Source organism: Cupressus sempervirens, chromosome 11, assembly GCF_028749045.1.
Source record: "Cupressus sempervirens isolate cs-2001-9-10 chromosome 11, ASM2874904v1, whole genome shotgun sequence".
Classification (NCBI taxonomy): Eukaryota; Viridiplantae; Streptophyta; class Pinopsida; order Cupressales; family Cupressaceae; genus Cupressus; species Cupressus sempervirens.
The window spans coordinates 308,659,621-308,670,968 of record NC_143128.1 but is presented as its reverse complement, the minus strand read 5'-3'; positions in this window follow the sequence as shown (position 1 = coordinate 308,670,968).

Genomic DNA, 11,348 nt, shown 5'->3' with positions numbered 1-11,348 from the left:
CACATATGGAACCACTAACCATGTTTCTTGCAGGTTTTCATGTTGCTAAAAAATGAACTTGAATGTTTAACCATTTGTCTTTGAATGCATGTTGCTAAAAAAAAAAATGAACTTGAATGGTTAAACACATTTTTCATTGAATGAATGTTGCTCAAAAACACACTCTTGAATGTCATGGATTAAAATCAACTTTCTTTGGAATGCATGCTTAAAACAAAAAAAATCCAATCTTGAATGCCAAGGATCAATTAACCATTACAAATCTCTTTTTCACATGCAATCTAGGTAAAGTTTGATTTTTGGACATTTAAGAAACTTTGTTAAGTTAAAATACAAATTTCCAAAAATCAATTTGAGTAGTTCCTTGGACTCACCTCTTTTCTAATCACCCATCAAATATTAACCATTGGTTGCAATCTCAGCGCCATTTATGGGGATGGGTCTACTTGAAAAAGGTGTTAAATGTTCCACAATCTAACTCACTCACTTGGTCTTTGAACGTTTGCTCTAACTTTATCAAAATTCTTAAATGGCCAAAACTCTAGATTAAATCGATCACACTTCAAGTTTGGGCACTAAAATTGAACAACAACTGACGTGGAGAGCCTCTGGGCACACGCTTGAAATTGAATCTCGCACACTTTTGTTTTGGGCTTAAAACAAACTCACACTCAATCTTGAATGCCTTAAAGAAAATTAATCGATACTTGATGTGGAGGGCCTCCGGGCACGCGAGTTTGCTTTTGTTGACCATAACTCTTCTTATTGTTTGCATTCTTCGATCGATTTACTTTTGTTGGCGCTTCAAGTTGGAATTGAACATTGTCTCTTAAACATGAGTGCTTGCATAGTCTAGATTAGCACACATAAGAGTCAGTTGGTAAAAGAACAAGCGTGTTTTTTAGCCCAAGGTCATCCGAGTCTTCTCTCCCCTTGTTGTCTTTCGAGGCCATCTTGGGTGCATAAGATTAGGATCCAAAACCTTGTTTCTTTTTAGGAGGCCTGCTTGGGGATTTCATCACCCCTTGGACGACCTCAACTCTAGCGCTCCGACAGAGTATAAGAATCGGGAGGTGAATCGAAAGACACCTCTCTTGGGATCAAGATTTTGTCATTCGGGCTAAGCCTCAAGGAACTTTATACCCTTGAGAAGTGAAAGAGGAGAAGTGGGTTACCGCTCCTCTCGGCTGTGTGACATCCTTTTGGTCTCATCTATGGATTTGGGCCTCACGTACCTTGCGTATATCGAGGACTCCCTAGCTAAACCAATTGTCAGCCTTGCAGAAAACCATCTAGGATGTTAATGTGTTTAGAGTGACTGATCGAAACATTTGTAGAACATACACACTCCTTGGCGCAAGTATCACATTCTGAGAACCACAAACTTCTATCCGGGTGTTCCTATCTATTGCTTGTTTTTATTTTACTTGTTGAATGAATGTTTTCCAAACTTGGTCAATCCTAGCTTAGGGCACACTTAGCGTAGTCACTGCCTATTTTGGAAGTTGAACAAGTTGAAGCAAAACAATTGAGTTTTTTCCCAAAGCCAAGCAAATTCAAGAATTTATGTCGAAACAACCCAAACCCAAACAGAAGTTTCACAAGGTCAAACTCAAGCCATCTCTAGCATACCAAGAACTTTCAGCCAAGAGAAAAGAAATAACACCAAGCCCACGAATTTCCAAACTCCACAAAGCAGAGGACAAAGCTACCGACGAAGCACTTCAAGAGGCCTGGTTAGAGCGCACCATCAAATTTAGCCAACATCCAGGAGTTAATCTTGCTTATGCCTTACCAACTAGGCATGATTTCTATGATTAGACACCCTTGTTTCTCCACATCTTCTTGGATAAGCTTCACTCTAGAGTCATCTTTGTAGAAAAGCCAGCCATCTTAGCTTATCCCCTTAGGCATTATTAGCTCATCCATCTCATTTAGAATCATACCATCTAGCTAGTAATCGAAAATTTGCACATCTAAGCTTTCAAAATTGTTGTCACCTTGCTAAAAGTTTGCCATTCCTAAAATCTTCCAAATCCACCAATCTCACCAAGGTTATCCCTTTGACAGAGCTTTGTCTAAGGTAATCTAGCTTTGTCACTTGTTATCCCTCATCACCTTGAGCTAAAGGTTGGGATTCGCAAGTGGTCAATCTCGTGTTCTTCCTAAAGGATCATCAGTCTATCCTTAAGTTGACACAATCACCACCAAGCTTGCACATAGGAAAGCAGACCTTTTGTGCTTTAACAACATATCTTTGAAGTTAGAATCCCCAACCCGATCCTCCTTAGGTTTTGTCATATAGCTTTGCCTCAACCTAGGAAATCATTTGTATAGAAAAGCCTTCCCCCTTTTTGCATCCATCAGCATTATTGCACCTCATCCCTAGGAGCATTTTTCATGCCACCCGTCACTCGCTTAGCCAAGAAGAAAGAAACAATGGAGCCCTATCATTTGGATCGAACAGCCTCACCCCCCTTGAGCACTCAGCCATCCTTCAGCCCAGAGCAAGCTATGCCATCACCTACTGACATTGAAGCTTTCATGAACCAACCAGGAAATGCAGTATTGGTAAACGCCATTATAGACAAAAACAAAGAGACAATCATGGCTAATTTTCGAAGGGACAATGTAGGAACCTTTGACTTTGGAAGACCCCCTCCATTATCAGATCCATCTCACCCATTGTTTGGGCAGCTACCACCACCCATAGGCTCCTATGATCCAAATTATCCTCAATATATTCCAAAAGAAGAGCCTCCAACCAATCCATATGACCCAACAGACCCAAACATACCATCATCCACCCAAGTTGAAATCTCCATGCCGCAAGCCAACCCAACCACCACCACTCCATCCTTGGTTTATACCTCTCCACTCCAAACCCCCTTTACCCAAAACATCTCACCGTTCACCCCCTTTACTATTGTTGCTGCTCCCACACCTAGCCTTCCAAATCCACCCATCTCCCAAATTAGTGCTAGCATCTTTGGCCAACCTCAGCAATATACAATAGGGATGCCACCCATGGGGCCAAGTAATCAACCTTTCATCGCCCCCAGCTTGTTCACCACAACCCAAAGCACAATCCCATCATTTCCATTAGGTCTTGGGAGCTCAATACCATTAGCCACAAATCTACAAGCTACTACCCTCACTCCACAAAGCTATCAAAACCCACAAGCTCCTGCCAATCTTCTACCAAGCTCCCAAGTGACCCCAGCTCCCACCACCACTCTACTAGGCTTCCAAATCCAGCCACAAAGCTATCAAACCCCATCAGTTCCATTCTCAAGCTTTCAATTCCCACCACCTCCACCACCAACTAATCCATTACCTCCAATTACCAACTACTTTTCAATGCCACTTCTAGGAGGTAATCCACCACCCCAACCAACCACCAATTATTTGCAGATGCCATCCCAAATGGGGGCACAACCCACATATATTGGTCAAACCCCACAAGCCCTCCGATCCTTTCCCCAAGCCTCACAACCATCTTATACCTTACCTCCACAAAGCAATCCATTTACCCCACAGCCAGCTTATGTTCCTCAATCCCAACCTCAAATCCCATATCAACAGCAAGCCTCGCAGCACATGCAGCAATATGCGCCACCTCCCCCTCAACAACCCGTCATCCACCATGCAGCTGCCCAAACAATGTACAATCCCTATCAGCAAATCCCTCATAACCATCCATATTCAATGGCCCCATCCAGCACATACCTACCTCAAGGCACTCCTACATTGGGGGCACCCCAACCATCACCTATCAATTCAGAGTGGGAGCAAATGAAGACAGCTCTGAAAGCCATCCAAGAAGGGAATGATCCAAAGACATTCAAGTTTGAGAATGTGTGTCCTTACCCATTTGACAGAGCCATTACCACGACACCATTTACCAAACACTTTGAGGTACCTAAATTTGACAAATTCAGAGGAAAAGGAGACCCTGTCACACATATCAAAGAATTTTACATGCATTGCCAGGACGTGGCATACAATGATGTCTTCCTCTTGCACCTTTTTCCCAAAAGCTTGGTTGGACCAGCTCTTGAATGGTTTTATAGAATCCCCTATGGCACAATTAAAAACTTTGCTGAATTATCTGAGGCATTTGTAGCCCAATATGCCCATCTTGTTGAAACAGAGCTATCAATAGTTGATCTTGTCCACACCAAGCAAAAAGGTGGAGAAAGCCTTGCCGAATACCTGCAAAGATGGCAAACCCTTACCACCCGCATATCCTGCACCTTGCCAGAACGCCATGTGGTGAAAATGTTTATTGATAATGCACATCCCAGCTTGGCTCACCACATGACCATGAACTGTTTGCAGACCTATAAGGATATCAAAGAGAAAGGAATGATCCTTGAGCAAGGACTCATCAAAGATGGTGTGGTAAAGATTTACAAAGAGGCCAACCAAAATCAATCACATTCCAATGACAAGTCTAGGTATTGGAACAAAAACAAGCATGTTGCAACAGATGGGATTACTGACACCAGACATGTGAATATCGTTGGTCCTTCTCAAAACCAGTCTAACCCACCATATCAAACAAACAACCAACAAGCTACCAATTACCAACAACGAAATAACCAAAGCTATCAAAACCACAATACAAGACCCAACTTTCAAGGGTCTAACAATCAAGCTAATGCCATCAATGTAGCTGCAGGGCAAAAGCCCAGATTCCAACCTGCACCTAGAAACTATACACCCCTTGGTGAGCCATTGGATGTTATTTTTGAGAAATTGGCTAAGGAAAACCTCATCAAATTTCCTCCTACCCAGCAAATTGATCCAAGCCAATCCAAAGCTGCATGGTACAAGGACAATGAGTATTGCAAGTTCCATAGGGTAAACGGTCACACCACCCTCAGATGCATGAAACTGAAAGACTATGTGCAAGACCTCATTGATCGGAAGGAAATCACTGTTGGTGCCCAAACCTCTCCCAATGCAGGCTTACAGATTTATCAAAATGCTTTTCCTCCACACAACAACCAAAATCCTGGAAAAGCACCTATCCAAAACAACACCAACAACCGCCAGCCAAACCAACAGCATGGGAAGAACAATGACCACACTTCATCCTATATAGACTATGGTAGCCTTATAGGTTGTATATCTGAGAAAGAGCCTTCTGTCAATGTTATCAATATTTGAGGACCAAACAATGAGTGTGCGGTCACCACTCGAAGAGCGCGATTTAACATCGCAAGCCCACCAGTTTCATCAACACCATTAGCTCCATCAAAAAGCCGATACAATATCTTGGAACACCTTGGGAACATGCCAGCCCAAATATCCATTTTAGACCTTCTCCGCACTAGTCCTGTGTACAAAGACATCCTTGACAGTGCTCTCATAGAATCCCGTGTCCCTTCTGATATCAATGCTACTGATTTTCATAATCTTGTTGGACACCTTTCATCCTCATGTGCCCTATCTTTCAAACCCACCGACATACCCACGGTTGAGCCAGATCACACCCTTCCGCTTCGCATAGCAATCATGGTATCCAATTTTGCCGTGAAAAGAGTAATGATAGATAATGGATCAGCCTTGAACATTTGCACCCTAAAATTCATAAAACAAGCTGGGTATACTGAGGCAGATATGATCAGTGAGGTTATCACCATCAAAGCTTATGACAACTTGGAAAGGACCACAGAAGGGACTATTTTGCTACCAATCAAGGTTGGGCCAATCATTCAAGAGACAGTTTGCCATGTTGTTGATCTAAACCTACCATTTAACATCCTCCTCGGTCGCCCATGGATTCATGCTATGAAGGCCGTTCCATCCACCTACCATCAGTGCATCAAATTTTTGCATCAAGGCACTGAGGTAACCATCCATGCCGATCCAGAACCCTTTGCTTACTGCAATGCGGTTGAAGCTTCATATACAAACCATTGCCCTGGAATAGACATCGGCACAGCCATCGCCAGCTCATCCCACACTTGTAATGACGCAGAAACCATCCTTGCCTCCACCCTATCTACTGTAAAGATCAACAACAAAGGTTGTGGAGAATATAGTCTATCAGATGCATTTGCTGTCGAAGCAATCCCACTTGATCCACATACCCATGGACGGCCAACATATCACAAAGCTAAGGAGATTCCGCCTCCTCGATACAAACAGTTTGGTCCAACCACCTTTGTGTCCTCAAAAACCCCTCTTCATGAGGAGCTCACTCCAGATATCAACAATTGGCTACATAAGGATGCACCTCCAAGAAATCAAGCACGCCTTGATCACTTCAGCCAGAAGTATCCCCAACAACATAAGCTCATCACTGAAAAATGGAACTATCAAGGAGGTGGACTAGGACCAGAAGAAAGGGGCATGCAATGTCCCATCGAAGCACATGATTGGGAAATAAAGTCAGGTCTTGGCTTTGGCATACCCACAACTGGGGGCACCAACGAGAATGGTCACGCTTTTTTGAACATCCACCGTGACCTTGTCGAAATCAAAGACATTCCTGAGGAAGTTGAAAAGAGAGCCTACGACGATATCCCAGGCCAAATCTTCCTAGGAGACTCTGTTCTCCGAGAACTATCCATCCATCTCATTGACCTACCACTTGCTCATCCACAACTCATAGATTGGGACCAACCAAGTGTCATACATATTGATGAGTTTGCATCAGAGGAAGCGCTTCTAAAATTCATGGGAGCCGAAACTCCTCATAAGAAGACAAAGCCAGATTCTGCCTACATCTACAAGCTAGATCCCAAGGGGTATTTTGGAGAAAATCCCCAACCTAGTTTCGATACACCCAAAACTGGAACTAAGGTAAAATTGGGACTAGCTAAGGCAGCAAAGAGAACCCCTCAGCAAGAAAATCCAGAGCCACAAGTAGAAAATGAGGATTTAGTATTGCCTCCTCAAGATAATCGACCAGAGGTGTCTTCTATTCTAATAGAGGATACTAGAGAAGTCAACATTGGTTCTTCAGAGATCCCTAGAATTGTTCACATTGCTGCATCCCTATCACAAGACCAAGCTGACCTCCTCTTTGAGGTTTTACAAGAGAACATTGGCCAATTTACATGGTCATATCAGGACATGCTAGGACTTGATCCAAAGCTTGTAGTTCATCATCTTGCAGTCGAACCAAAGATCAAGCCCGTCAGACAAAAGCTTAGAAAAATGCACCCCAAGGTGGCATTACTAGTCAAAGCTAAACTAGAAAGAATGTTAGCTGCTAAGGTTATCCGACCTATCGACTACTCAGAATGGATCTCCAACATGGTCCCTGTCACTAAGCCTTCCGGTGACATCAGAATCTGCACTGATTTTAGAGATCTTAACAAAGCTTGTCCAAAGGATGATTTTCCCTTGCCCAACATAGACATGATTGTAGATCTCACAGCTGGACATGAAATTCTGTCCCTTATGGATGGATTTTCTGGGTATAATCAGATCAAGATTGCAGAAGAGGACCAGCATAAGACAGCATTCACTACCCCTTGGGGAACCTTTTGCTACACCATGATGCCTTTTGGCCTAAAGAATGCTGGGGCTACCTATCAAAGAGCTATGACAACCATTTTCCATGATCTTATCCATAGCATTTTGGAAGATTATGTGGACAATATCCTAGTCAAATCTCACACCTTCATGGATCATCTTGCTGACCTGGAAAAAGTCTTTGATAGGTTGGCCCAATATCATCTCATGCTAAATCCCAAGAAGTGTGTCTTTGGGGTCACATCTGGCAAGCTTCTAGGCTTCATAGTTTCTAAACGAGGTATAGAGATCGACCCCAAAAAGGTCAAGGCTATCTTAGACATGCCTCCTCCCCAGACACTGCGACAGCTTCGCTCTCTTCAGGGGAAACTTCAATCTGTTTGGCGCTTCATCTCCCAACTTGCAGATAAGTGTACACCATTTTCACACTTGCTAAAGAAGAATGAAAACTTCAAGTGGGATCTTTTATGTCAGCGCAGCTTCGATCAGCTCAAGCAGTATCTCACCAATCCCCCTATCTTGGTTCCACCAGTTCCTGGTCGTCCCTTGATCTTGTATATATCAGCAACACCTACTGCTCTAGGGGCACTTCTAGCACAACATGATGATTATAGTAGAGAGAGAGCCATCTACTATATCAGTAGAACCCTAGTTGGTTATGAAATCAATTACACTCCTATGGAAAAAGCTTGTTTGGCAGTTGTTTTCTCAACTCAAAAGCTTCGCCACTACATGCTAAGTCATACCATCCAACTAGTCTCCAAGATTGACCCTCTCAAGTATATGCTCTCCAGAACAACACTTACAGGCCGTTTGGCCAAATGGGTTATGCTACTAAGTGAGTTTGACATCCAGTATGTGGACAGAAAGGCAATCAAAGGGCAAGCTATAGCAGATCACCTAGCTGATGCACCTCTAGTAGATGCATATCCTTTGCTCACAGAATTTCTAGATGAGCATATCTGCCTAATTGAAGAACAGCCCCCATGGAAGCTTTATTTTGATGGCTCATACACCTCTCATGGATCAGGGGCAGGAATATTATTAGTTACACCTCAAGGAGATTACATTCCAAAAGCCTTCAAGCTACAATTCCCTAGCACTAACAATATAGCAGAATATGAAGCTCTTGTAGCAGGATTAAAGATAGCTGCAGAATGGAATATCACTAAGTTAGAAATCTTTGGCGATTCCCAGCTCATCATCAAACAAGTCTTAAATGAATATCAAACCAAAGATGAAAAGCTATTACCCTACAAAGAGCTAGTTGATCAGCTGACCCAGCATTTTACAAAGCTTCAGTTTACACAAGTACCTCGAATGCAGAATAAGGCAGCAGATGCCATGGCCACTATCGGCTCGCTCTTGGAAATTCCCCAAGATGCTACGCAGTATGAATTTTTAGTTGAGCAGCTCCTCACACCCGCTTATGCGAATGAGGATTCAAACCGTGTTTGTATCTTGGTTGGTCCCCAATCCCCTTGGTACCATGAAATTCACGCTTACCTTAACGATGGTATCATATCCCCTCACCTCACACGCACCCAACGCCAGAACCTCATCCGAAAATCATCCCGCTATGTTATCATAGCCAATACCCTATATCGTCGAGGTTATCACGATACTCTCTCTCCATGTTTAGATGAAAATGAGGCCGCGATGGCATTAAAAGAAGTACATTCTAGACTTTGCGGTGCCCACACGAGTGGTATTGTCCTAGCACGACAAATCCTTAGAGTAGGCTACTATTGGCCTACCATTGAAGAAGACTCTTGTGACTTTGTCAGAAAGTGTCTCCCATGTCAGCAGCATGCAAATCTTGTGCACGCTCCAGCACAGGATCTACAGCCTATTGCACCACCTTGGCCTTTTGCTTGTTGGGGCCTTGATCTAGTTGGAACCATCACACCTCTCTCATCTGATGGACATAAATGGATAATAACAGCTACAGACTATTTCACTAAGTGGGTGGAAGCAGTCCCCCTAGTCTCAGCTACAGGAGTTCAAGTCTCCAAGTTCATCTTGTACCACATTGTTTGCCGCTTCGGCATCCCATCCACCATCTTCACTGACCACGGAGGTAATTTTGAAAATCTCAACATGGAAGAATTATGCACTTCCCTCCGCATCCATCACCGCTTTTCTAGCCCATATTTCCCACAAGGTAACGGCCAAGCAGAGGCAACTAATAAAACCCTCCTTAAAATCCTAAAGAAAGTTGTCAATGATTCCGGCCGTGATTGGCACCTTCAAATAAATCCGGCTCTATGGGCCTATCGAACTTCCTTCCGTACATCCACAGGCACAACTCCATACTCCCTAGTCTATGGTGTCGAAGCGGTATTACTTATAGAAGTTGAACTTCCCTCACTACCCATATCTTTGCAAGGGCAAATCTCAGATGAAGAATACAGAGTAGCTCGACTCACCCAGCTAGATCTCTTAGACGAGAAGAGACAAAAAGCCTATGACCATCTCACAGTCTATCAAACTCGTCTCAAAAGGAATTTCAACAAGAAGGTGCTCCCACGACACTTTCAGCCAGGTGACATGGTCCTTAAAGAAAATATGAAAGTCCAAGCAGATCGAGAAAAGAAAGGCAAGTTTGAACCTACATGGCTTGGTCCCTATGTGGTTACTGCCTCCTTTGGCTCCGGAGCCTATCAATTATCTACACCAGAAGGAGAACTCTTGAATGATCCCACTAACATCATTCATCTCAAGAAGTTCTATGCTTGAAGATCCTTGGTATACCCAACTTTTGAAAAATACAAGAAAAAAATAGTAAAGAGAAATAAGTGTCCAATGGTGAAAACTTGGCAATTCAAGTGCCTTGGATAGGTACCTTGGTGAAAACCTGGTAATTCAGGCGCCTTGTGTGCTAAAGACTAATCCATTATCTATCACTATCCTATCCCTCATCCATCCACCCACCATCCCATAAAACACCTGCTTGTTCCCTTGGTGTTCCAATCAAATATCCAAAATCTGATGGAGCTTGTCAATACCTCCTGTACAGCTTGTAAATCTTGTACCAAAGCTTGTATTATACCTTGTAAATCTTGTACCATACCTGGTATATATCCAAATCTTGTCCAAAGCTTGTACCATATTCCATCTTGTAAATGATCTTGTATCCTAGCTTGTATCCTATCACATGCACACACAGAATCCCATTTTCCTTAAACTTTTCACAAACCATCTACCTATCCACCTCTCAACTATTATAGACACCCCATCCTTCACAAACATTTCCATCTCACAAAAAACCAAAACATGAAAAAACTTGTACATTTGTAACATATCTTGGTCTATCAGCTTGTACATCCTCTTTAGCTTAGTATCATTGTATCTATCCGGCTTTCATGTTAGTTCATCCTTGGTCAACATCTTGCACACATCGCACACCTTGGTTAGATATTCCAATGCATCCTTTAGCTAGATCTCCTGTCACCAAAGTGTTATCCTTCTTAGCTCAACTTGCCAGACGCATCACTCATCCCGATCCATCAGCTTAGGTGCTTGCCGATAGGTCCTTGCAGGATATAGCTTTCCTCATGTCTAATCTTGGTCCATTAGTACCTCGTCCTACCCATCTCGTTGGCAAACAGTTCTCTTTTGGATTTTCACTTTCTTTTGATTTGGGATCTTCCCTTTTGGGTCTTGAAATATCTTTTCCAAGCAATCTCCTTGTTCCCTCCTCAAGGTTGCCATGATCTTCCATATCATGGTATGCTGTGAATGGGGCAATTAGAGCGTAAGGTCTTGATCAGGTCTTTTGCTTGTTTTCTTTTTCTACTTGTGGGTTACCTAGTGTCGTTTCCACGCTGCTTCCTCTGGGATTCATGTGTGAT